At 35.4% G+C, this 27,546-nt stretch overlaps 1 long non-coding RNA gene across 2 annotated transcripts in view; it reads right to left on the reverse strand.

Moving 5' to 3' along the window:
* The window catches only part of LOC107970814 (uncharacterized), an 86,681-nt gene that overhangs the window by 45,530 nt on the left and 13,605 nt on the right, over positions 1-27,546 (reverse strand). For both annotated transcript variants that reach the window (XR_008547148.1, XR_001713738.3), the window contains exons 2-3: positions 6,966-7,298; positions 4,702-4,835 (exon numbers count right to left, since the gene is read on the reverse strand). This is a non-coding gene — a long non-coding RNA (uncharacterized LOC107970814). The remainder of the gene's footprint in view (positions 1-4,701; positions 4,836-6,965; positions 7,299-27,546) is intronic.

The following is a 27,546-nucleotide window of genomic DNA, read 5'->3' on the forward strand; positions in this document are numbered from 1 at the left end:
CCCTTATTGTTTTAATTTCATTTATTGCTGAAAGACATTGAACATATTTTCATGTCCATTAACTATTTGTAATTTTGTTTCTGTTAACTGCTTTCCTTTGTTTACTTTTTTCTCATTGCTCAAAGTGATTTTATATGTTACAGAAATTAGCTCTTTATGTTTATAGCGTTTCAAATTTTTTCCTACTCTTAATTGTATTTTGACTTCATTTGTGATGTTTTTGTCATACAATTTTATGTATGTAGTTTAATTGTTAACTTGTTTCCATTATGAATTCTGGGCTTTCCCCACTTGAAGATTATAAAAAATATTCCTGGCCAGGCGCGGTGGCTCACACCTGTAATCCCAGAACTTTGGGAGGCCGAGGCAGGTGGATCATGAGGTCAGGAGATCAGGACCATCCTGGCCAACATAGTGAAACCCCATCTGTACTAAAAATACAAAAATTAGCCAGGCGTAGCAGTGTGCACCTGTAGTCCCAGCTACTTGGGAGGCTGAGGCAGGAGAATTGCTTGAACCTGGGAGGGGGAAGCTGCGGTGAGCTGAGATTGCGCCACTGCACTCCAGCCTGGGCAACAGAGTGAGACTCCGTCTCAAAAAAAAAAAAAAAATTCCCCATATTCTCTCCTAGTATGGTTTAAAATCCTCATATCTTCAGACAATATGTTTATTAAATTCACTGAAGTTTACTTTATATACAGAAAACTGCATTTATTTTAATTGTGCATTTTGAGTTTTGATTGTTTTGTACACCCACGGAAACCACTCCCACAGCAAAGGTACATAACATTGCCATCATCCCCTACAGATACTTTGTGCCTGTTTAAGTCAATCCTTTCTTATGCCTCCATACCAAGCAACTACTGGTCTGCTTTTTGTCACTAAATTTAGTTTGCATTTTCCTGAATTTTATATAAATTAAATCATATAGTATGCATTCTTTTGTGCTGACTTCTTCTAATAGCAAAATGATTTTGGTATTTATCCAAATTGTTGTATATATCCATAGTTTATTCCTTTTTATTGTTGAATACTATTCAGTGTGGTATATGAATGCCACATTTGTTTATCCATCCACCTACTAATTAATATTTGGGATGTTTCTACTTCATAGCTATTTTTAATATAGCTGCTATGAGTATGAATGTGCAAGTCTTTGCATGGATGTATGCTTTCATTTATCTCAGGTAGGTAACTGTCACTGAAATATATTTTTAAAAACTTTTAAGTTAACTTTTTAATAGACTGCTAAACCAATTGTACAATTCTCCATTTCCACCAACAGTAATGAGAATTTTACTAGTACTTTTATGGTTTGATTTTCCTTTCAAATCTTTGACATATCAATAATTTATCTTGATAAAAATGAAGAGGGAAAAACATTACACGAGTCCAACAATCTAGGCAATTTGTCCCAATACCATTAACTGAATAACTACAGTTTCTCTACTCCTTTGAAATGGGGCAATTTCTGTATTTGTTATTCCGTTTCTTCCTCTTCACGTACCATTTCTATATTATTTTAATGGTAGATTTATTTTACAGGGGTGCTCTGGCTGCAAAAAATAATAAAGGCTAGAATAAAGCTGGCTTAAGCAGAAAAAAAATTCATACTATCATATAATGGCACTTTGAGAGTCTTATGAACCTAGACTTTGTTTTTTGGTTTTTTTTTGTTTTTGTTTTTGTTTTTGCAGTATTTTACCCAATGATGTCATCAGAGACCCAGTTCTTTCCATTTCTCAGTTTGGACATGCCCATGGTTGCCTTCATCTTCAAGCAGAAAGTGAGGTGGTTACAGCAGTTTCCAAAATCGAACTGACACCAATTAATACCCTGAAGAAGAATGAAGCTGTCTTCTTTTCCCCGCTAAAAAACAGTCAAGGCTCTCCTCCCATGTCATTTGTCCTAACTGGCTAACATTTGTCATTCCCTGAATCAATCATAGACAAATACAATGGAGATACCATTATTGGCTTAAATTAAGGATCTTCAGACAGAATGGATGTTGAAAAAAGCCACTAAATCTGCCATATCTATAAAAAAAATTAACATTTCAGGACAATTTCCACCTCAACTCTTCACTAGCTTTCTTAGCTATTCTCATGTTTATATTTCCCTATACACTTTAGGATAAGATTCTTAAATTTTTAAAAGATCTTATTTTGCTTTTGTATGGAATACTACTACATGTACTATAATATACAGACAGTTGACATCTTTAAAATATTGAGACATTCAATCCAGGAAGAAAATAGGCTTTACCCTTTATTCTGGTTTTATAATTTATCTTTTACTAGAATTTTAATATTTTCTTTATATAGACTGCTAATTTTCATGTTACAAAGGTTTTAATATTTTTGTTATTATTATAAACAGGATATTCCTCCATCACATAATGTTATTTACTATTTGCATATATAACAACTATTGCTTTTTTTTTTTTTTTTTTTTTTTTTTTTGAGATGGAGTCTCACTCTTTCGACCAGGCTGGAGTGCAATGGCACGATCTCAGCTCACTACAACCTCGCCTCCCAGGTTCAAGCCATTCTCCTGCCTTGGCCTTCTGAGTAGCTGGGATTTTAACCGCATGCCACCACGCCCAGCTAATTTTTGTATTTTTAACAGAGATGGGATTTCACTATGTTGGCCAGGCTGGACACGAACTCCTGACCTCAAGTGATCCACCTGCCTTGACTTCCCAAAGTGCTTGGATTACAGGCATTAGCCACCATGCCCAGCCATCTATTGTTTTTTAAAAATTAATTTTGAAATCAGCTATTTTACTCCATTATCTTATTTTGTCTTTTATAGATTCTTAGAGATTTCTTTTAAATTTTCTGGGTATAAAATCATATTATCTGCAAATAATTTTAATTATATCATCGCATTTTTACCTTTTATATTATCCTTCTCTTTTCTAATTAAATTTAACATTCTACCAGAGCAACATTAAATCTGCTAGTAATATTTTATTGGATGCTTCTGGTATTTCACAGTTAAACACATGATTCCATATTTGTTATAAATACATGTTTTTCCATGTGAAGAAAATATTCTTCTTGGTCAATTACCAAGAATAAAGTTGAATTCTATTAAATGCATTTTCATTTGCAATTTTTGATGGAATATAATGAAGAAAACTAATAGATTTTCAAATATGAACCATCCTTGCATTCCTGAGATTGAATACAATTGACTGTTCTAGATAACTCAATTAATATGCTACTGCATTCTCTCTGAGATTAATTCCTTTAACACTTGTATTATTGTATGTAAGTAGAATTACTTTGAAATTTTTTTCTTACAGAATGTTAAAATTAAAGTTTTTGATGAAACACCAAGATAAAATATAATGTACTAGACATTCCTCTATTCCAAAGTTGGTGTTTATATCTCATGCAAAAATTTATAATGAAAATATCCATAGAGTTGCTACACAACTCTTTAAGCCCTAGATCATCTTTAACATTTTCAGCAGTTGAGAGTTGGTAATAAAGAGAAAATTTTGTAGAAATTTTGAGAGCATCATCAGGTTTCTAGGAATCCTAATGTCACAGTGGGGAAGACTTGGGTAGTATCTGGTTCTCACCTCAAGGGCAGTGAGAGAGGTTTTGAAGAGGCTACCCTGTAAAGCTTTATTGGTATCTCCCCAAGTTTGTGACTCATGCCTTGTAAAGCTCAAGTGATACCTGGCAACAGAATAGAAGGCTAAAACTGAGAAGTTACTTCCTTTCTCTCTGAAAGTGGGTCAAATATGGGTTAATCAAGGCACTCACATATAGATTCTAAGTAGAAATGTCAGCCTGGGGTTATTTCAAGTGGGATCCACTTCAGGAGGGTTGCCTTTTAGGCTGAGAAACAACAAATGGAAAAGGATGTGGACTGTAAATCCAAGAGGAAATTCTATGTCATGGGGCTAGGCCTGACAAAGGAAAAACACTGCCTATGCTCCAGGAGTTTTAAAAAGGTACTCTTGCAGAGAAATCGTCAAAGAACATACACAAGTACCCTAAAAGTGAAAAACATTGTTTGCTTTAAATATCTGTATGCCCAGGAGTCATGAAGATATCTGTAAAATATGAGCTTTCTTACCTGCCTTCCCTCTTCTATCATCCTTAACACCTCCCCTAATCCCACCCCCCAACTTTGACACTGAGAGTGCTAAATTAAGAGATACTAGATAGGACAAAAATAAATGAGAAGGAGAAAAAGAAATTTCAGCTCAAAGGAAACCCCAGCTGGAAGGGAAAGGAAAAGATTTAAGTCAACTTCAAAGCTTTGGTCATTACATAGGACTGGAAGTTTCAAAAATCTGCAACTTAAAGGAATGGTCAGAGAGATTTTTTTTTTTTTTTTTTTTTTTTGAGACGGAGTCTCACTGTCACCCAGGCTGGAGTGCAGTGGCCGGATCCCGGCTCACTGCAAGCTCCGCCTCCCTGGTTCACGTCATTCTCCGGCCTCAGCCTCCCGAGTAGCTGGGACTACAGGCGCCTGCCACCATGCCTGGCTAATTTTTTGTATTTTTAGTAGAAACGGGGTTTCACCGTGTTAGCCAGGATGGTCTCGATCTCCTGACCTCGTGATCCGCCCGCCTCGGCCTCCCCAAGTGCTGGGATTACAGGCGTGAGCCACCGCACCCGGCCAAGATTTTTTTTTAATTTATGAGTAGAGACAATATCCTAAAACCAAGAAACATACCTTTCCCTTTACTTAGAGTTTATTCTTCTTTCAAAAAGAGAATTTGATTGAGTTAGTTGTCCTCATTGCATCCATTAAGGGCCTCAGCTGGGCAAAGTTCTTGCAAATCTTCTCAGGCATTGTTGGTTCCCTCTCTTCCCAGCACAGCCCATAAATAACCATGAGGATAAAACGATGGAAAAGAAAAAAGAGTAAAAAATAAAATAGCCTATCAAAAGTACATAAAACGAGCTCCTTAAATCATAAAATCGAAATCACAATTTCATGTGTTCTTAAATAAAACAAAAATTACAAACCTCATCAAGATGGAAACAGAAAGCTACTGCTACTAAGTCTATCATGTAAACTGTAACCTCTCATAATTTGGTCACACCAAGCCTATGGCTAATGTCGCTGTCTCAGATCCAGACATCTGTGGCCAGGAGAGCCAGGTTGCTTTCATCTACAGTAGTCAAAGCTAGAACCATAACATTTTAGTAGTAAAGAACTAGTTGTGATAACATTCTACAGAAAGGATTGTACACTTTTTGAAGGAATTTGTGCATCTATTCTAGAAAGCAAAATCTGCTGTTCCAGAAATTTGCCATAAGGTGTATACAATTGTACTTTAGCCACACAATCTGAATGGAGAGATACATAATTTGACACTCTGAGGCTGAATTCTTCCCCAAACTCTGTAATTAACTATGCAGAATAGTAAGCATACATTCATAAAAATATATTTAATTATTTATTTAAACCACATTAGTAAACATTAATTTACTGTTTGTTATAAATGTTACTTAAAGTCATTTAGAGGCATAATTTTAAAGTGCAATTTAACATTAATTTCATATCTTTTTTATCTTTTTCTTAATCATTTCGCCCTGAATCATAAGTGATATTACAAAGATATAGTGATATTTTGTTCATTCATCTAGCACAGAATTTTGCAATAGCAGCATGGCTGACACTCTGAGCTGGATAATTACTTGCTGTGGGGACTCTCCTGTGATTGTAGGATGTTTAGCAGTCCACTAGATGTCAGGAGTAACTGCCCTTTAACTACCACCAGTTGTGACAACCCAAAATTTCTCCAGATAATTGTTGAATATACATCCCACTCCCAGTTGAGACCACTGCTTTAGCAGAATGTTAAGGCTTCCCAGTTTACACATCTTGCAGTAGCTGCCATCCTAATCCTAGGGAGCTCATTGGTTATCATTGATTAAGACGTAAGACTAAGCTAACTGTTCCTTAGTTTACTTTTATAACCTATTCCATACTCAAACACACATAGCAAGAAAGAAACAGGAGATTGAGATGCCTCTAGGAGCATCCTTGTACAGTTGACGCTCTTTATGCGGGAGAAGAGATAGGTTCCTGGACTCCCCGCATGTACCAAAATCCCGCGTATACTCAAATCCTAGTCAGTCTTGTGGAAACTGTGTATAAGAAAAGTCAGCCTGTCATATACTGAGTTTCCAGTCCAGCCTTTGGTTGAAAAGAAATCAATGTATAAGCGGACGCGTGCATTTCAAACCTGTGTTCAAGGGTCAACTGTATTTGTGCACAATTCCAAAGTAGTATAAGGAAGGAGAATGTCTCAGCTTGCTTACCCCTCATCCCCAAAGCAGAACCTGATACTAAAGCTTTTATGAAAATGAATTATTCAGAAAAAGATCCCAAAGATAACAATTATGTTTGTTTCTTCAATTGGAAGGTGTCATTTTCTTGCCAGCGGACTTAACCTGATACTTTCTCTCTTCCTTTAAAATCAGTTATGGGCTCTGCATTATATATGTAGTTCCATGTTAGCTCCCAATAACCAGATCCAACTAACCAACTCTTAACTATTTGCATAAAATGCTGTTTTCGGTGACAGATTTCATCAGTTCGATAAACAGTGTCTCGTGCAAAACAAACCATTTTGAATACAATAAAGCATTATTATTATTTCTATTTTTACTTTTTGAAAGAGAGTCTCGCTTTCGTCGCCCAGGCTGGAGTGCAATGGTGTGATGTCGGCTCACTGCAAACTCCGCCTCACGGGTTCAAGCGATTCTCTTGCCTCAGCCTCCCTAGTAGCTTCGATTGCAGTCGCTCGCCACCACACCCAGCTAATTTTTGTATTTTTAGTAGAGATGGGGTTTCACCATCTTGGCCAGGCTGGTCTTGAACTCCCGACCTCAGGTGATCCACCCTCCTCGGCCTCCCAAGGTGCTGGGATTATAGGCACAAGCCACCTTACCCGGCCAAAGCATTATTTTTGAATTGAGATTTACCTTGGTTTAGTAACAGGCTGTTATTGGAAAATCATGACCGCAGTTCACTCTAGATGGAACTGTTAGCCAGGAAGTCACCAATATTCCATTTCTCATTCTCGGAATGCTTTGTTCATTCCCAGGGGGGTGATTTTATGCAGTGGCAGAGTCGGTCTGATTTTCCTCTTGCTTCCCTTTCAAATTGCAGCATGAATAATATTATCTGATCTTTAGTGGTGGTGGTTCATGAAAATCATACTTAGATTCTTAATCCAGGAAGACCTTTTATTGAAACGTTTTGCTTTTCAAACAAATCTTTGCATGACTTCACATTTTCAGCTTATTTACTAATTCCTGTGTATGGAAGAAAGAAGAGAAGAATTGAAGGGGAGGATAAAGGGTTAGATTCCTTTCTGTTCACTACTAAAAAATAAAAGTCTACCTTATAATTCCTTTGATACATATTTGACATAAATAAGTGCAGTGTGATAAAGAGTAATTGTGACAGACCAGTGAGAAATCTGGCTTCATTGCCTTTTGAAAACATTTAATGTCTCCTTGTTTTCTTTTTTCATAAATAAGGGTCAATAATTTTCATTAATTTATTCAATAAAATTTATTGAGCCCTTGACATGTGCCAAACATTATGTTTTGTGCTGAAAACACAAGGGTAAATGTGAAAGACTTTATTATTGTAATCAGAGAAGTTACGTTAATACTAATGTATTAATATTCAAAAAGAACTCATCTGATAAGCAAAGTATCATGTAAACAAGTTTAAAACTCAAAATATAAATCAAAACATGAGAATTTAGCGATTAAGAAAATATTCTAGGATTACAGATTGAATAATATTATGTAAATTTATGTGCAATAAGACTTGTCAAAAACACATGAAAGAGAGCCTGAATGAGTGGTCAGAGATATTATTTCCTTGAATGAGAAGGCTTAATATTATATATACCCACATCAATTTATACAATTTAAACACATAAACTCAAATTTTCTAAAAAATAGGAAAAAAATTTCTACTGGTTTGGTTATATTCAATACAATGTTATTTCAAGAATATTTTTGAAATATTCATTAAGTCTAAAATGATATACATCCTTTGATATGGCATCCTTCTAGATAATTGTCTTCAATAAATAAATTTCAAAGTATGGCAACTGTATTAGTTTGTTCTCATGCTGCTGATAAAGACATACCTGAGACTGGATAATTTATAAACGAAAGAGGTTTAATTGACCCACAGTTCCACATGGCTGGGGAGACCTCACAATCACGGTGGAAGGTGAATGAGGAGCAAAGTCATGTCTTACATGGCAGCAGGCAAGAGAGAGTTTGTGCAGGGGAACTCTCATTTATAAAACCATCAGATCTCGTGAGACTTATTCACTACTGAGAGAACAGTATGGGGGAAACTGCCTCCATAAGTCAGTTATCTCCAGCTGGCCCCACCCCTGACATGTGAGGATTATTACAATTCAAGGTGAATTTGGGTGGGGATACAGCCAAACCATATCAGCAACATATATGTACAAGAATATTCCCTTCTGCTTTGTTTTGACAGATAAAAACTCAAAATTTCATCATTAAGGGAAAACAATTACAGACCCATTTAATGGAGTAGCATGCAGCCATTAAACATTAAAAGATAGAACTAAATGTAGCAGCATGAAAATATGTTAAGATACACTGCTAAATGTAAAAAATCAAATTTCAAACATTATGTTTTGCATGATACCTTTCTATAAAAATAAGACAGTAACAATATAAGCATTGTGTATAGAAAAATAGCTGAAGGACTATATAGCCAGCAACAAAAGAGATGGCATTATGAAGGATTTTTACTTCCTAGATTACTTCTTTCTGTAATATCTGAATTTAACTTTTTCTAACTTTTATAATTAGAAAAAATAATGGCAAGATGAAAATTCATGTCATTATTAACATTGTCTTTATTGGGATTTGACACTAGAAAAATTATGGATCAATTTTGCTAATCCTGTTTTTTCATCAGTTAGAACTTCTAAGTTGAGTTGGACTAGTGCTGTTAAATACTGCTATCTCAAGTAGTTTCTTAAATCGTTTTTAATCCTCTTTCCTTAAGGAAAACATGAGCAGCTATAGATAGCATGAATTTGTCTAAACAAAAATGATTCAAGAACCCACACTATGAGACTTACACTCATGGAGTATTTGACATCTTTCTCAACAAATTTACCAAGAGTTTAACATTTTTCAGTTTCACTTTTTAATGACAGTATTTGTGTATAATTGCATTGTAAAGGACTATGATGAATTACTAGAAATTTTTTCTTTGCTGCTTCTGTGAATTTTTCACATTGGATTTTGACATTTTGTTAACTAATTATGTTGAAATAAGAAATGCAAGTTAGTAGCTCTGCTTAACCTATGAAATTCCATTCTAATTCGGTAGCTGTTACAACAATTACAGGGTGAAAAATGTGATTATCACTTCACCTCAGATTCAACTGAAAATGTGAGAGCCATTAATTGGGCTATGACCCTTCATACAGGCTAAAACAACTGATTTGGAGATCTCACTTTCTTTTCTATGTATTCAACTATACTTTTTTTTTAAAGTTGTGGTCAGAGTTTACTGTCATATCTACTATCATATATTGGGAAAATGCTTAAGTTATCCAAGTCTGTCATTTTATCTAAATAAGAAATCTGTTCAGTGTTGAACACCAATAATTCAAGAATATCTATATGGAAGAGACTTATGAGTGCATTCTGGCTTGAATGGAGAATCTTGTTTAGACTGCATGACATGCACACTGCATGCTTTTTCCTTTAGAGTATATATTACATATCATTAAAATAGAAAATTTTAATGATTTTATTCATACTTTAATAATATTTAGAAACTTTCCATGAAGACATCAAGGCAGGCATAGGGAGAATGGAAGTAAATGGAGCTAACTATACCTTAAGACACCACTTGATGCCTCCACTCACTATCATGTGCCAAGAAATAAGGCTAACCCTTCAAAGAGCATACAGAACGGAATTGCAACCTGCTCTCCAGAGAAACTTAAGAAACAGTATTTGATATCGATGAATTATAAATAGTATGCTTTGACTTGATGGAAAACAACATTAGCAAAATAATTGACTGAGGGATAAAAGTTTACGCAGTGCTAGATAATAATAATGAAACTCTGAATTTATATAAATTTATAATGTGTATCCTTTGAGCTCGAAACGAAAGGCTATTTCTAATTTTGTTTTTATAAATCATTTACCAAAGGATCAAGCACCTGGGTTGCTTAATAGTGTGTCCACATTGCCACTTTCCAATAGCTGAGAGCTATTTAAGAGGATAAACAAATAAATGGAAAAAGCAAAAGGCAGGTCAAAAAAATCATAATGGTAAACTTTCCCAAATGGAGAAAACTTAAGAATTATTAAAATTACTCAGTTAGAAAATTGGCCAGGCACAGTGGCTCACACCTGTAACCCCAGCACTTTGGGAGGCAGAGGCGGGTGGATCACCTAAGGTCAGGAGTTTGAGACTAGCCAGGCCTAAATGGTGAAATCCCATCTCTACTAAGAGCACAAAAATTAGCCAGTCTCGGTGCAGACACCTGTAATCCCTGCTACTCAGGACGCTGAGGCAGGAGAATCACTTGAACCTGGGAGGTGGAGTTTGCGGTGAGCCAAAATCACACCATTGCACTCCAGCCTGGGTGACAGAGTGAAACTCAGCCTCAAAAATAAATAGAAAAAAAAAAAAGAAAAGAAAATTGGTTACAAATAATCTTTCTGTAGTGGGTGATATAACTGAAATTTGAAATGGTGTTTGGAGATGTCAGGAAACAAAGCAAACCTGCAGGCCCTTCTCCATGTCTGTTTCTATACCACAGGGGTTCTTGGATGCCCTTATTCTTTATTCTTAGATCCAGATTGCTCAAGGATAATGAAGGACTAAGTAGAACTATGCAGTGGACAGTGACTAACATTTCAGTGCACCTCAAAGCACTATACGACTTTCTTTCAATATACCTAGAATAAGCTGTGTCCTCTCTTTCCAAAGACTGTTTTATGCTAAACTGGGTGATTTTTTTTCTCTAGTTTTTGTTAATATGTACTAAGATTTCATGGTTTTTCTTACAGCCCTTTCTAGCTTGGCAGTGAATTCTTTGTGGAACAAACCTTCCCCTTTGTGCAACTTCTTGATTATTCACTGTGACAGGCCCACCTAGAGATCACACACCCACTTCTAGATCATGATGTAGATCCCAGGACCTAAGAATTCCATGTTTATGTGCTCCTGAGTTTTCTTTCATGCTCCATTCTCCCTAAGGCAGACTGAATCATTATGTGTGTATACCTAGATCCAAGGAGACAGAACTTGGATGGAGATTACACAGGCATTCACAGTACAAGACAAAGTGAGGTAGCATTCTGGTGTAATACAAATAAAAGGGAGGTAGATGGCATGCCAAGTTCTGGCTCTCTCCATGCCACCATGTTCTGGTGTGGAACTCCAACCAGAGAATTCTAAGTTCAACCTGGCCTTCCAGGTCATTATGAAGATATATTCATCCAGGAAGAAAGAAAATACATATTTTATTTAGCATTTTATTAGGATGAATTATTACTTTAAATATTTAGACACATAGTATAAGGACATGCTAATAGTGGGTTATTTTTTGTTTTTTGTTTTTTGGGTATTTTTGCTCTGGGCCCTATGAATATATGAGGCCAAGCCACTAAACACCCCCCATAGCTAAGTTGGCCACAACACCAATATCACCAGGGATCTTGAATATCACCACAAGATCTTGAGCTTTCAGAAGATTCAAATACGTACCCTAATAACTGAAGTGCAAAGCAGAGTTTGCGAGGTGGAGATTTAAGCACAATGCCAAAGTAGTATAAGGTAGGAAAATGTCTCAGCTTGCTTATGCCTCACCCCCAAAGCAGAATCTGAGACTAAAGCTTTTATGAAACTGGATTATTCAGAAAAAGATCTCAAAAAGTAGAGAAGTTAAAAAAAGAAAAAAAACACGGAAAGAAAGAAAAGTCAAGCTAAAGCTGTCTTGGTGAGCTGGTTCCCTGTGGGTCATTTAGGCTCAATCCTACTGGGGACTTGCTGGCTACTGTGTAAAATGTGCCTCAGATTTGTCCATCTAAGGAACATTTCAGAGGAGTATTTATCCACTAGCTCCCATCCTACCAGTATTCCCCTGGGTGTTAACTCTTCTGCTCTTTGGGATTTGTGTATGTGTCAGTATGACTGAGTAGTCTCAATAGTCTGCAGAAGTCCTATTTGGTAGAGGCAGAGAAGGCTAGAGTAAAAAGCAACAGATATGTACTGCATTTGATGTGAAGTGCTGTCAAGTTGCATCTGTGAACAGCTGGTGGCCATGGCAATATCCAGAGTGAAAAGATAGGCTGAGAGAATGTGAGGTAAGCACAACAGTACCTGATATAAGAGGCAACAATTTCTTCAGGGAGGGATCAGCAAAAATTGTGAATATGTTTAAATCTGACTCCAGAGAATGACTAGATGCCAATTGTTGGAGATGGAGGCTATGTCAATTTACTATGGCTGTGTATTAGTGTGTTTTCACACTGCTATAAATAACCACTGGAGACTGGGTAATTTATAAAGAAAAGAGGTTTAATTGACTCACAATTCTACATGGCTGTGAAGGCCTCAGGAAATTTACAATCATGGCAGAAGGCAAAGGGAAAGCAAGGCATGTCTTACATAGTGGCAGGAGAGAGAGAGTGAGGGGCAAGTGCCAAAAACTTTTAAACCATCAGATATTGTGAGAACTCACTCAGTATCATGAGAACAGCATGGAGGAAACTGCCCCTATGATCCAATCACCTCCCACCAGGTCCTTCCCTTGACACATGGGGATTATAATTCAAGATGAGATTTGGGTCAGGATACAACCAAACCATATTATTCCACCATTGGCCCTTCCCAAATCTCATGTCCTTCTCACATTTCAAAATGCAATGATACCTTCCCAATAGTCCCTCAAAGTCTTCACTCCATTCTAGCATTAACTCAAAAATCTGAGTTCAAAGTCTCATCTGAGACAAGGCCAGCCCCTTCCACCTATGAGCCTCTAAAACCAAAAACAAGATTAGTTGCTTCCAAGACACAATGAGGATACAGGCATTGGGTAAATGCTCCTGTTCCAAATGGGAGAATTTGGCCAAAACAAATGGGCTATTGGCCCCATGTAAGTCTGAAACCCAACAGGGCAGTCATTAAATCTTAAAGCTCCAAAATGATCTCCTTTGACTTCATGTCTCATATCCAAGGCATACTGATGCAAGGGGTGGGCTCCCACAGCACCGGACAGCTTTGACCCTGTAGCTCTTCAGGGTACAGCCATGCTTTTGTGGGCTGGCATTGAGTGCCTATGGCTTTTCCAGGCACATGGTACAAGCTGTCAGTGGACCTACTATTCTGGGGCCTGGAGGACAGTGGCGCTCTTCTCACAGCTCCATTAGGCAGTGCCCCAGTGGGAACTCTGTGTGTGGATTCCAACCCCACATTTCCCCTTTGCACTGCCCAAGTAGAGGTTCTCCAGGAGGACTCTGACCTTGCAGCAGACTTCTGCCTGGACATCTAAGCATTTCCATACATCATCTGAAATCTAGATGGAGATTCCCAGAGCTCAACTCTTGGCTTCTGCACACCCTCAGGCCCAAAACCGTGTGGACGCCACTAAGGCTTGGAGCTTGCACACTCTTAAGCCACAGCCCAAGCTGTACCTTGGCCTCTTTAAGCCATGGCTGGAGCTGGAGCTGCTGGGACACAAGATATCATGTCCTGAAGCTGAACAGAGCAGTGGGCCCCGCCCAAAAAACCATTTTTCCCTCCTAGGCTCCTAGGCCTGTGATAAGAGGAGCTGCTGTGAAGATCTCTAAAATGCCCTGGAAACATTTTCCCCATTGTCTTGGCTATTAACATTTGGCTCCTCATTACTTATGCAAATTTCTGCAGCCCTCCTTAGAAAATGGGTTTTTCTTTTCTACCACAAAGTCAGGTTGCAAATTTTCCACAATTTTATGCTCTGTTTTCCTTTTAAACATAAGTTCCAATTTCATATCTTACTTTCAGAAAAAGCCACGTCATATCTGGAATGCTTTGCTCCTTAGAAATTTCTTCTGTCAGATACCCTAAATCATCTTTCTCAAGTTCAAAGTTCCACAGATCTCTAGTGCAGGGGCAAATGCTCTCAGTTTCTTTACTAAAGTATAGCAAGAGTAACCTTTGCTACAGTTCCCAATAAGTTCTTCATCTCCATCTGAGACCACCTCAGCCTAGACTTTATTGTCCATATCACTATCAGCATTTTGGTCAAAACCATTTAACGAGTCTCTTGGAACTTTCTCACATCTTCCTATATTCTTCTGAGCCCTCCAATCTGTTCCACACTCTGCCTGTTACCCAGTTCCAAAGTCACTTCCACATTTTCAGGTTATCTTTAGAGCAGTACCCCATTCTCCCAGTACCAATTTTCTGTATTAGTCTGTTCTCACACTGCTATAAAGAACTACCTGAAACTGAGTAATTTATAAAGAAAAGAGATTTAATTGATTCACAGTTCCATATGGCTGGGGAGGCCTCAGGAAACTTACAATCATGGTCAAAGGCAAAGGGAAAGCAAGGCATGTCTTACATGCTGGCAGGGGAGACAGAGAATGAGGAGTGAACTGCCAAACACTTTTAAACCATCAGATCTTGTGAGAACTCACTCACTATCATGATAACAGCCTGGGGGAAATCATGCCCATGATCCAATCACCCCCCACTAGGACCCTCCCTCAACACATAGGGATTACAATTCAAGATGATATTTGGGTGGGGACACAGCCAAACCATTATCAGGCTGCCATAACACAGTGCTACAAAATGGGTGGTTTAAAACAACAGAAACTTATTCCCTCACATTATTGTAGGCTAGAAGTCCAAAATCAACCTGTGAGCAACATTAGTGTCTTCAGACACTAACTATGAGGGACAATCTGTTCCATGCCTCTCTCCTAGCTTTTGATGATGGTTGACAATTCTTGTAGGTGCATCACTTCAACCTCTGTCTCGATCTTCATATTGTGTTCTCCACCTATGTTTGTGCCTTTATATGGCTCTGTTCTTGTAAACATACTGATCAAATTAGATTAAGGGCCCACTCTATGCTACTATGATCTCATCTTAACCAATCATATCTGCAACTACCCTATTTTCAAATAAGGGGTCCTGGGGCTTGTGACTTCAACATAACTGTGTGGGGAACACAATTCAACCCGTAACAGAGGATGATCACTATACACTGAGAGATTTCAGAAAACAGTGGTGCAGATTTTGAAACTATTCAGGAAATCGCGGTAAAATGCTGTAACCGAAACTTAGGGTAGTAAAGTGGGAATGGAAAGGTTAATAAGGCCTGGATCAAACCATCAGGGTTTAGAATGCAACAGTGAGAAGTGTGAGCTTGGTCCCACAGGAGCCATCAAAATTTCCTGTCTGCAAAAGGAAATGTGGTCTATGTTTACTTCAGCAGCCTTAAACTTTGGGGATAGGGATTGGAGAAGATTCAATTAATATTTTTTAAAATGTTTCATGTCTTTTTAAAATTAAGGACTTTCTACAATCCTCTATAACTTTTGTAAGTTCTGCAATTTATTTCCAATGGTATCAATGTTTAAAAATAAACTCCTCCTGAGTACTCCTGTTGCAGATTACTAGATACCCTTTTATAAAAGAATAACACAAGGTCAGGTGCAGTGACTAATGCTTGTAATCCCAGCACTTTGGGAGGCAGAGGCAGGAGGATCATTTGACCTAAGGAGTTTAAGATGAGCTTCGGCAACATAGGGAGACCTCATTTGTACAAAAAAATTTCAAAATTAGCTGGGTGTAGTGGCACATGCCTGTAGTCCCAGCTAATTGGGAGGCTGAGGTGGGACGATCATTTGAGACTGGGAGATCATGGCTGCAGTGAGCCATGATTGCCACTGCTCTCCAGCCTGGGTAACAGAGTGTGACCCCGTCTCAAAAAAAAAAAATCATAAAGCAATAATACAGAAGAGCAGTGTTGTTTCCACATCTTTCTGTTTCTTAAACAGCAAGGTCATTAACAGAGAAAAAAATAAAAGTATTAAAGCTTTTTGATAAAACTCAGTATCTTTTCTCAAATATCATTGGTCAGATAGAAAATCTGCACTTAAAGTCTTAAAATTATAATTATAATATGTCAACAAATTAAAATTACACAGCAAAGGTAATATGTAATTAGTATTATATTAAATTAGTATTATAGCATTATATTCATGTTTAAAACTATTAGAGTTTTAATATGTACACTTCATGATTCATGGGAAAACTGACTTTAAAAAAACAAGAAATATCCATAGAACATATTGTTAATCTAAATTAATTCCAGTGGATAGACATATGGTGATTGACTCTAGGTGCTTTGAGTGTCCATATAGTAATAATTTGGGCTCAGCAACTTGCTGGAAACTGAAGTCTGTTAGTTAAAAGGCAGGAAAACACAATCAAGCTTGACTTGATCGGTATCTTCAAGGGGACCTGACTCTCATGAGCTTTAATGTCACCCCTTTTAGGGTCTTCTAAGTCGGTCTTCTTGGTTGGAAACAAGAGTGTCTATGCTCTACCCAGGGTCTGGTTTACAACTATCAACAATAAAAGCAAAGAAATGGGCTTGATGTCAAAGGACTAATCCACATGTGAGCTTGGCCTGCACAGTAAAAAAGGGGCCATTTCCATATTATCACAGGCAGGAACAGCCAGACTTTGACGAGGCATTGAAAATTTGAGGCCTCTTGCTGCTCGCTATTCTACTCTTGTCACAGACATTGAAGCAAGTGAGGTTGGATAAATGCAAAGCCAGGCCCCATGTGGTGCTCTTCCATTGCACACATGTCAATATGTGAAGATTTCTGCTTGAGAGAAAACCATGAAAAATGGAAATTCAACATATGGCCAATGAGGGCTACAAAAATCATGGAGAGGAATAGTTGCACTCAAGGCTTTCAGTGGCACTCTTAGGTAATTGCTTAATTGAAATTTTATTCCTGTCATTGAACCTCACAGCAGGAGTGAATCTACAATTACAGTGCAAGTTTTGATATTTCATTCCTGCTCTTTATACCAATGGGGGAAGAAAGGGCATTAATTAAGGGATAGCTACAAAACAAATTGCCCTTGAGAGGAAAAAAGGGAGGGCTGTGAGAGTGGGTATGAATGTAAATAAAAGGAGAGGAGAAGCAATATAGAAGGATTTTCTTTGTCCTTTATATTGCCAACAGCAAGATTAAAAAACAATTTTAACTGAAAGAGTTTATCCTTTATGGGTAGTTATGAGGAGCAATCACTAGAGTAAAATTTTTAAAAATCGGTTATAATCCAAATTTTCTTATTGGCAAAACAAGTGCTTTGAGCAATTCACTCCACTACTCAAAGCCTCAGTTGTCTATAACACAGAGATAATTGCAAATTGTCTACTTTGTAGGATGGTTGTGATAATAAAAGTGAGATACTACATGGTAAGGCACGTTGCAAACTGTAAAGCTTCTGTACCAGAAAATTGATAGTATAAAGAATTAACTATTAATTTATTTTCAAATAGCATGGGGGAGGGAAGAAGGAGCTGAGAAGCAACCAATGCATTCTTTATTAGCATTCTAACAGAACTTTGGTTTACAAAACGAGTATGTAAAAGAGAAACTCAGTCTTTCTGTTACCAATAATAAACCACAAGAAAAAATAATAATGGTGTTTAACTTTAAGACGCTTTTGGAGCGTAGATAGGTCTCTAATGTAAATAACTAGAAATAGAGTTGGGTTAACAGTGTCTCATCCTAACTCTCTGAATCTGATACTATTAAAAATATAGCTTTATTGTTTTTATTTGGGTATAACGTCATATTGTTGTGCAGCTCTTATTAGTCTTAAATTGCTAAAGTCAACATCTTCAAAAAAGGTCTGCAAATAAGTCAAATTTAGGGTTTAAATAATTTTCCCAGTCCATTTAAAAAGTAATCTCTTAGGGAATGGACAAGAAAAAAAGTAGATTTAGATGAATAATTACATATAGTCAAGCCAACTAGGAAAAAACAGATCTCAGCCAACCTAAGTGTCTTTATTTTTTCTTATTATAATAAATATATCCATGGCCTGAAGAACATAAGCAGCAAATAATTATAAAATAAAAAACACAGTTCATACTGAGCTCATTATAATTCCACTGGCATATGATATTGAGTAATACCTTATTTAAATAACCATGTTCATATGTTTCTACCCATGACAGAATCAACTGGATCCCTACATAATATCCATTCTCCCCTTCCTGCTTTAGGAAAAACTCAATATTGTTTGGAGCAGTAAGATACCTGACAAAAATATTTTATTTCCCAACCTTTCTGGTGGTTACTAGTTTACATATGACTAAGTTCTGGCCAATGAGTTACAAATGGAAGTTTTACAGAGGCACTACTAGAAAGGTTCCTTGGGGGATAATAGTTTCCTTCTGTTGTTTTCTTCTCCTTCTAACTGTCTGGTAATGGATGTGAAGGTTGTTGCCCCAGCAGCTGTTTCAGGCAATAAATTACCTTGAGGAAGGAAACCATTTAGAATTTGATGGTAGAGAAAAAAATGTAGGTTAAGAATGAATGTGGTGATTTATAGGATCACCATACCAGCACTGGGATATTCGGTTTGATGTTGGATAAAAATTATGTTTTTCTTTTTTTAAAAAAATCTTTAACATTTTTAAATGCAACCAACTTAATCTTAACTAATATTCCACAACTAGAGTAGATGTTCCCTGAAGTCAGAGGCCTTTGCCATTTTATGTAGAGCCCAGTACACAGGAAGGCCCATAGCAGAGGCTCAAAAATATTTGCTGAATCTGAATGCATAAATCTGGTCCTTTCCCTCTGACCTACAATGCTTTCTTCTTCTTGTTCTCTACCTCTTCTTCTCTTTTCCACTTTTCTTATCATAATGTTCTTAATTACTTCCTCTATTGCCTTTTTATCTTCTACCAATTCTTGTTCTTCAAATAGGCCATTCTAGTAACCTTGATCATTCTGGTGTCCCTTCTTATATAATGGATGTCTACCCCAATGAAAAATGAGCAAAATATAAATCCAAAGAAAATTAAAATTATTTGTTATTCTCTTTTAAATTGGGCTTTAAAAAATACACCAAGATGATGGGCCTGTATCATTGTTTAAGGATGTTATTCCTTTTAAAAACTATAGTTCTGTCTTCCCAACTGTAAAATAATTATTTACTGCATCATTATAAATATTTTCTAATGGAACTATAATCTAAAAACAAAGATCTAAATTTTATAAGATTCCAATTCATGTAGATTTGAAATTGTCAAGCTTTGTATTTTGGTTGGGTCAGTGGAGGATCGATTTGCAAGAGGGTGTGAAATGCTTATGAGAGCATTACAAATCCAGTTGGAGTACAGAGGTGATGCAAAATATTAAAATTCTCAATCAATTAAGATACAGAAGTCATCCCCTAATTTCTAAAGTAAAATTACAAATGGGAAAAGATTTCATCCTTGAAAAGGGGAAACAAATTAGGTGTGTTCAAGCTATTTTTTAAAGAAAGATGATTCTTTGTCATTCAAATTGTCTAAACCCAGGCATTTTTTGTTGTTGGAATTTTTTTACAAGTTCCTAGGATGAGGCATGATAGAATAAGCTGAATAACTGAGTTAAATTAGAGCATATGTCACTATAAGGATGTAAAAAAAAAAATGAAAGAATGAGAATCTTTTACTGCTAGTCTGAAAAGCCAAAGAATGTCTTTTTTATTTTTTTAACTCACTGCTTTTAAAAAATTTCCCTCATTTTTACTTTTTAACAGTTTTCATGCAATATGCCTACGTGTGCTATTTCAGTATTTATAATTATGGATAGTAGTTCTTTGAAAATCTGTATCTTGATGTCTTTCTTCAGCTTTGGAAAATGTTTGCCAGTGTCTCTTCAACTACTACTTCAGCCCCATTCTCCTCCTCTCCTTCTCCTCTAAAAATATGTACACCATTTTCAATAATCTTATGTCTCTAGTCCCTTTTCTATATTTTCTTTCTTTTTTGATCTTTCTATTTCAGTCTAGTTATTTTCTATAGATCTATTTTCCAGGTCTACAAACTTCTGATTTTTTGTATCTAATTTGCTGTTAGCAGTGCCCATTGAGTACTAAATTTCAGTTATTTTGTCCCTCAATTCTAGAACTTCCATTCAATTATTTTATATATGTTCTCATACTTCTCTAAAACTCTTTTTGTTATCTATTTTGTTCAATGTATTAAATACAGTTACTTTAAAGTCTATTTTATAATTCCAATATCTTGATTATCTTTGGGTCAGTTTCTAGCACCTATTTCTTCTCTAGATTTTTGATCATTTGCTACTGTCCTCTTGTAGACTTAAAAAGATTTTTATTGAATGCCAAATATTAAGAACTCACAAGGTAAGAGTCCTGGATGTCATTATCTTCCTCAAAGAAGATTTAATTATTTGGGCCAGTAGTTAGAGTACAGACAGATTCCCTTGGTCTAACTGGGGATGGATATGGTACGAGAATAGGATCCAGACATTTTAAGGGCTGTAATATTTTTACCTTGCCCTTATTCCTGTAACTGTGGAATGTCACCATAACCTCTCTTCCTTGGCAGGCTCTGATTTCCAACTTGTGTTTCTCCAGCCTTTTTAACCTGCTTTCTTCTTAGTTTCTCAGCATCTTATGCCCTGGCAGTTTAATGTTTGTCAAATGCCTTAAGACAAGAACTTTGGCCTCATTTCTCTACAAGTCTATTTTCTCTAGAATCTTTGTCCTTTAAGTCTAGCCTGCCTTAGTGGTTATTACATTTTTATCTCTTAATCCCAAGGGTGAGACAAAAGTTCTGGCAAGCCACTTTCTGGTTGGACTGTGCCCCACAGCATGACATGGCAAATAATGGCCAATGCTTCAATGGGAAGAGGCTGCTAAGAAACTACAGCTCCCTTTGACATATTTTCCTTATTTTGGGGATCTGTATCTCCAATCCTGTCTGTCTTCGTTGGTCTCTATGCCTAAATCAGCTAAAATTTTTAAATGGAGATTTGTAGTAGGTTTTTACTGAAGGTTTTGTGTGATACAAGCTATTCTATCAGAGGTGGAGGATTTTTTAAATCAGTTCTTTAACCTTTCGTTTTCCCTCCACGCCTGACTTCTTGTTATTGAATTATATTATATCAAGTTGGAATTTTTCTCAATAATACTAGTGAACATTTTCTTCTGTAAACTTTAGAAATATTGGCAAATTTACACGAAAAAAATGAACTTAGTTGCATTTATCCTAGTGGGTTAAATTGTTGTTATTATTTATGTGCCCAGAGAGGAACATAGAAGAGAACTGGTGAAACCTGAGAATTTTTGTTTTGTTTTCTTTAAATAGAAATCCCAAAAGAATTAAATTACATTTTAGCCAGTCTCTTACATCTATTTGCCAATGGACAAGTCCAAATACGGAGGAGTTTTCTTTTTATCTGGACTGATAAAATTAGCCTATCTATAATAGGTTAATAAATAACATAGATTATTTATATTTCTATATTTTAGCTGATGGCTTCACTTACATTTATTGAATACTCATCTATAGGAGATAAATTCACATTTAAAAAGATGTCTATGTCAAGTGTCGAAGAGAAGAGAAGATCCACGGGAAGGAAAATTTGTCCCTGCTAATGTAATGTGCCTCCTGTACCAGGAAAAACAGCAGGATGGGGGTGGGGGTGGAATGCATATACATACAGTGGCATCTCAAAACTGCTATGCATTACAAAATAAGTAACCATGAAACATGCATTACAAGAAAAACTATTTAAAGATATAAGAAAACTATGGGAGAAGAAATGTTTAAAAAGATAGAAAATCGTTCATGCAGTTTTAGGGGTAAAAGTTTTATGGATGTTTCTTGCATGACTTTAACTTAGATACAAGAATATAGTTTCATAATGTTTCTTGGTATATTTAATGCTTTACTCCTACACAATTCACTGAAATGACATATCTGGCATTTTGTGGCTTAATTTGAGAACATAATGCCCATTCTAGTTCTTGCTGCAGAAATGCTTTAATATTTTATGTTGTGCTGACAATACTAAGGTGCTTGTCTCAAAGAACTATATTTTGCTGTGTTTATTGACCTTTCTTTTCAACAATTCTAAATGGAAGATACAGAATGGAAGTTCCTTGTTCTCATGTGATAACTGTTAAAGTTAGACTGAAAGAAAGATGTATTATTAACCTACCTGAAGATAACTGGGAGTTGACATGCAGACAGTCACACACAAAGTCAGGAATATGGCTTAATTTTTAAATTTATAGTTCACCATCTTCCTTTTGAATTCCACAGAGCTTATTTATCAGAAATAGAAAATAATCAAACAAAACAGATTTTATTTTTAATATGCCCACTGGCTTAGTCAGACTTATTCTGGAATGAACAGATTAATAAGAATTGAAGGTTTTCTCTTACTCATCTTCTAGTAATGAGTTATTAGTATAATTTCTGATCTATAAGAATATTTATTCGCTTTTTGCTTTATTTGCTGTTGGAGCAAATGAGTGATTATCTACTGTTACAGCAGTGTTCAATCTCATACAGCTATAGAAGTATATCTATATATTCTTCAAAGACTGCCAGAAAGATATATACACCTAAACTGATAAGGATTATTTAAGGATTATTAAAAGAGAAACCATAAACAACTATAAAATGGAAAATGAAAAGATACAACAAAGGTGGACATGAAAAAATACGACAGAGAAGAGTTTTCCAGTTCATTTTAGCCAGTCAGAAAAGCTACCACAATGTGACATTTTGTACAGAAGAAAATTAACTTTTTGATCATCTGGCAAAGAAGAGGCACTCTAAAAGCAATTTTGATTCATTTGTAGATGTTCTAATTTTAGGCTCTCTTTGTATTCTTTAATTTGTTGCTAAAGCATAATTAGAAACTAATGTACATTTTCTCTTCTGCTTTAAGAAGCTTGACATTTAGCACTTAATTTTAACATACAGTGTCACTTCCTTTTATAATCATTATACTTTAAAAAATTCTGCTTTCACAGAATAAAAATAAACACAGTATTGTTATTGCTAACAACTCAAAGGCAACAAAAGATTCCCAAGTCATAGATATTCATACATGAAAGAAAAGTTGCATACTGCTCTTAAGAAAAATGAATTTATTGCTGAAAATATACAAATGGCTCAATATATAGTATTTTGCTGATCCAGCAGCTTGTTGCTATAAAAATACTGACAATTATTAATCCATTGCTTTCCCTTCTGCTAGTGGAGATATTATATCTTTCTATGAAAGTCGCAAGTGAGAGATGAATTTGACATCCTTAGTAGGAAATTGAATAGAAGCAAGAAATCAAGTAGAAATTTAAATCTTTCTCCTAACTCTCACAGGAACACATGAAAATGACTTTTATAATGGCAAGATTTTCTTAGAACATTAAATTGTTATTTTTAAAACATGTTTATTGCAAACTGATATGACTCAAGAGATTTTAAAAATTCACGCCTTTTGAGAATAATGCACATTGTCATTCTGAATAGGCAAGCCATGCTTAAAAATTATCCTAAAGAACAAAGAGTAGAACAAGGGGAAATATTACAATTTGTTTTTAATTACAAAATCTTCCCAGAATTTAAGTTAATTTAAAATTAAAATGACTTTATTTTCATTATTTTAATAATCATTGCCAAATATTTACCGAATGTCTACCAAGTACAAAACAGTGAAGTGAGTGTTACCAGCCTAAGGAGATATGATATAGTCTCTACCCACAGGGGCACATCATTTTGTTGGAAAAGATAAAGTAAGTTTAAAAGGATAGACATTCCCATTACCTATATGCTTCTCCTGTCCTCTTTAAAACCATACAACTCAAAACTCTTTGGGCTTTAATTTAATGTATTTTTGGATTTCTTCTTCTTGATACAAGGTAAGAAAATGGAAGAGGTGGGAAAACCTACCGCAAATCTCAGTGCATCAAATCTCATTAGAGAAAAATGATGAAACACTTTAAATGAACTAGCTTCTAATTTTTTACAGCTATATCATTTGCAGAATGTGAATCACACTGTCACCTAGCAACTATTTATTTGCTCTAAAATTTTTTACCTAAAATAGACACTTTTCCCACAATTAAATTCTATTTTAAGTCTATCACACCTAATTCATTTTCCCATGGATGTCCCAATAGGAGCCAAAATAACTTAAAGTAGAACAGATACGTGACAGAATTGCTTACAGTGGGGTCTCAAGCACCAGATGCTGGCTGGTACTCGCTAACTCAACATGTTATAGATGTTATTTTACAGCCCATGTTCATAATTTGAAGAAAATCAATAAGGAAATATTACTGGATTAAAATTCATCACGGTAGGAGCCTAACCAAGAGGAAACCTTCGTAGGTCCTTCTTTGTCCTTTGCTCTTCTGGGCTTCCCTGAAAAACACTTTTCACATTTTATTGTAATACTCTCCTTATGTTTCTTTCTTCCCAACTAAGCTTTAAGCTACTTAAATAAATAGAGCCTCTCTTGCTTACCAAGAGGTAGGCAAAATGCTAATGTTGGAGAAGTTTTTTTAAATGCTTAAACAAATGAATGGGATAAGGATCTAGGATTGTGTGCTATCTATCAGAGAGGTAATGAGCAAGTAGTAAATAATGTCACAGGATCTTGAGGGCCATGATTTCATATGGCGTGCTACAATCCGGGAACAAGGAGTGTGGAGACTGGTGTTCATGTGGAGATGGACAATCACTAGCTACAATCTTGTGATTGGTTGAAAAAAAAGTTTTTATTAGTGCTGAAACTCAGAATGAAAAATTTGCAAGCAACCCTGGCATTCATAACTTGGAATTGCTTGAAGTTTTGCTTCATCACAAATTTGAATCTCATGTACTATCAGTGAGCTGGTGAGTCTCAGCTAGTAATGGAGCTTAGCCTTCAACTTCCTAGCCAATGTTTTGTCACAGTTGTGAGCACTGGGACTTTGTAAATGGAGTATTTTATGAATTCTCTTCCCACATCCATTGTTGTTAAGGAGTCCAAAATAGGAAACATTGTAATTACGGCTATGGGGGCCCCTTCAGCATCTGAACTGCAATTCTTTCATACCCCCGCATGAGTAATAACTGCAGCTGTGATTCTTTGACTTTGGAAAAAGTAGTATAGGACTTTCAAGTATTATAGATCACATATGTGCATTACATTAGCTCTAATAACCTCTGCTGTTTTCAAATAAATATGATTATACTGGTTCTTTCTATAACTCCCTGTGAGATTTTTGTTCTCCAGTTTCCTTTATAAAAAACAATGTGCAATATACTGTACGTATTTAAAGTATACAATTTGATTAGTTTTGACATCTGTACACACCATGAACCATCACCACAATCAAGATAATGAATATATTCATAAACCACAAAGTGTTCTTTAGTCACTCCCACCCAACTTTTCCTGTCCCTCTCCCATCTCCAGGCAACCACGAATATGTTTTCTGTCACTGTAGACTAGTTTACATGTTCTAGAATTTTATATACCTGGAACTATACAGTATGTATTATTTCCTGTATGAATTAATCACTCAGAATACCTGTTGTAGCATATATCAATAGTTTTTTATGGCTGAGAACTATTTTATTGTATGGACATACCACAGTTTGCTAATCCATTCACCTGTTGATGCATATTTGGGTTTTTTCTAGTTTTTGATACTACAAATAAAATTGCTATGGCTATTTGTATGGGAAAATACTAAAGAGTGTAACAACTGGATAATACTGTATGTATATGTTAAACAGTTTAAGAAACTGGCAAACTTAGATTCCCACCAGGTTTATGATATTTCCAGTTCTTCATTGCCAACATTTGGTATAGTAAATCTTTATAATTTTAACTATTTTAACAGGTGTCTCATTGCGGTTTTCATTTCATTTCTCTATTGATTACTAATGTTGAGCATCATTTCTCTATTGATTAATAATGTTAAGCATCATGTTGAAAACATATTTGTCATAAGTATACATTCTTTATGTATTTGTCATAAGTATAACTTCTTTATTTATTTGTCATAAGTATACCTTCTTTGATGAAGTGTCTGTTCAAATATTCTGCCTAAATTTTATTTTTATTGCTATTTTTCTCTTACTATTGAATTTTGAGAGTTCTTAATGAATCCAGGATACAAATTCTTTATTATATATATAATTTGCAAGCATTATATCAACTTCATAACTCATTTTTACACTGTCTTTACTATGCCATTGAACGGATTTTAATTTTGATGAAGTCCAATTTACTTACGGAACATATTTTTGATGCCATATCTAAAAATCATAGATTATTGCTTGACCTAAGATCATAATGTTTCCTTTCACATTTACTTCCAGAAGTTTTATAATTTTAGTATAATTTTACACTTTGGACCATGATCCATTGTGTGCCAATTTTTATATGGGCAAGGTCGAGATTGAAGTACAGTTTTTTTGCATATAAATATCCAATTATTTCAGCAATAGTTGTTTAAAACACCATTCTTTCTGCACTGAATTACCTCTTAACCATTGCCAAAATAAGTGGCATGTATGGGTCTATTTCTACACCATCTAATATATTCCATTGACCTATTTATTTATATTTATATTTATGCCAATACCAACTATTTTTGATTACTATGGCTGTATAATAAGTTTTAAAATCAGGTAGTGTTAGTTCTCAAAGTTTGTTTTGTTTTGTTTTTTAAGTCATTTTGGCTGTTTTTGCTTCTTTGAATTTCACTGTAAATTTTAGAAACAGCTTGTCAGTTTAAAAAAAATGAGATTTTGATTGGGATTACATTGACTATATATGCATGTATATTTGTCTGATATATATAAACAGAGAGAGAGAGAGAGAACATCTTCTAACCCACGGATATGGTTTATCTTCATTTATTTAGGCATTCTTCAATTTCCCTCATTAAATATTTTGCTTTTGGAAGAAGTAGAACAAGAAAGGGTTAAAGTATTATAGATCACATATATGTATTACACTAGCTCTAATAACCTATATTGTTTTCAAATACATATGACTTTATTAGTTATAAAACTATAAAAACAATGTTATACAGTTTTCTGTGTAGAAGTTTTGTATGTCTTTTGTTACGTTTATACCTAAGTATTATATATTTTTGATGTTATTGTAAATACATTATTTTCGTTTTATTTTCTGGATGTTTATTGCTAATGTAGAAAAATAATTTTTGTATATTGATTTTTTATCCTTCAAGCTTGCTAAATTTATTTAACACTCAGTTAGCTTTTTTAAGATTCTATCAGATACATATTTTTATATTTGTTTAAGTCAACTATTGTGTCATTATGAAATGAACATTTTGATGTCTGGTAATATGTTACTCAGAAATCTACTTTGTCTGATATTCATAAACACTCTAAGCTTTCTTTCAATCTATGTTAGCATGGTATATCAATTTCAA

Source organism: Pan troglodytes, chromosome 2 (assembly GCF_028858775.2).
Source record: "Pan troglodytes isolate AG18354 chromosome 2, NHGRI_mPanTro3-v2.0_pri, whole genome shotgun sequence".
In the NCBI taxonomy this organism is placed as follows: domain Eukaryota; kingdom Metazoa; phylum Chordata; class Mammalia; order Primates; family Hominidae; genus Pan; species Pan troglodytes.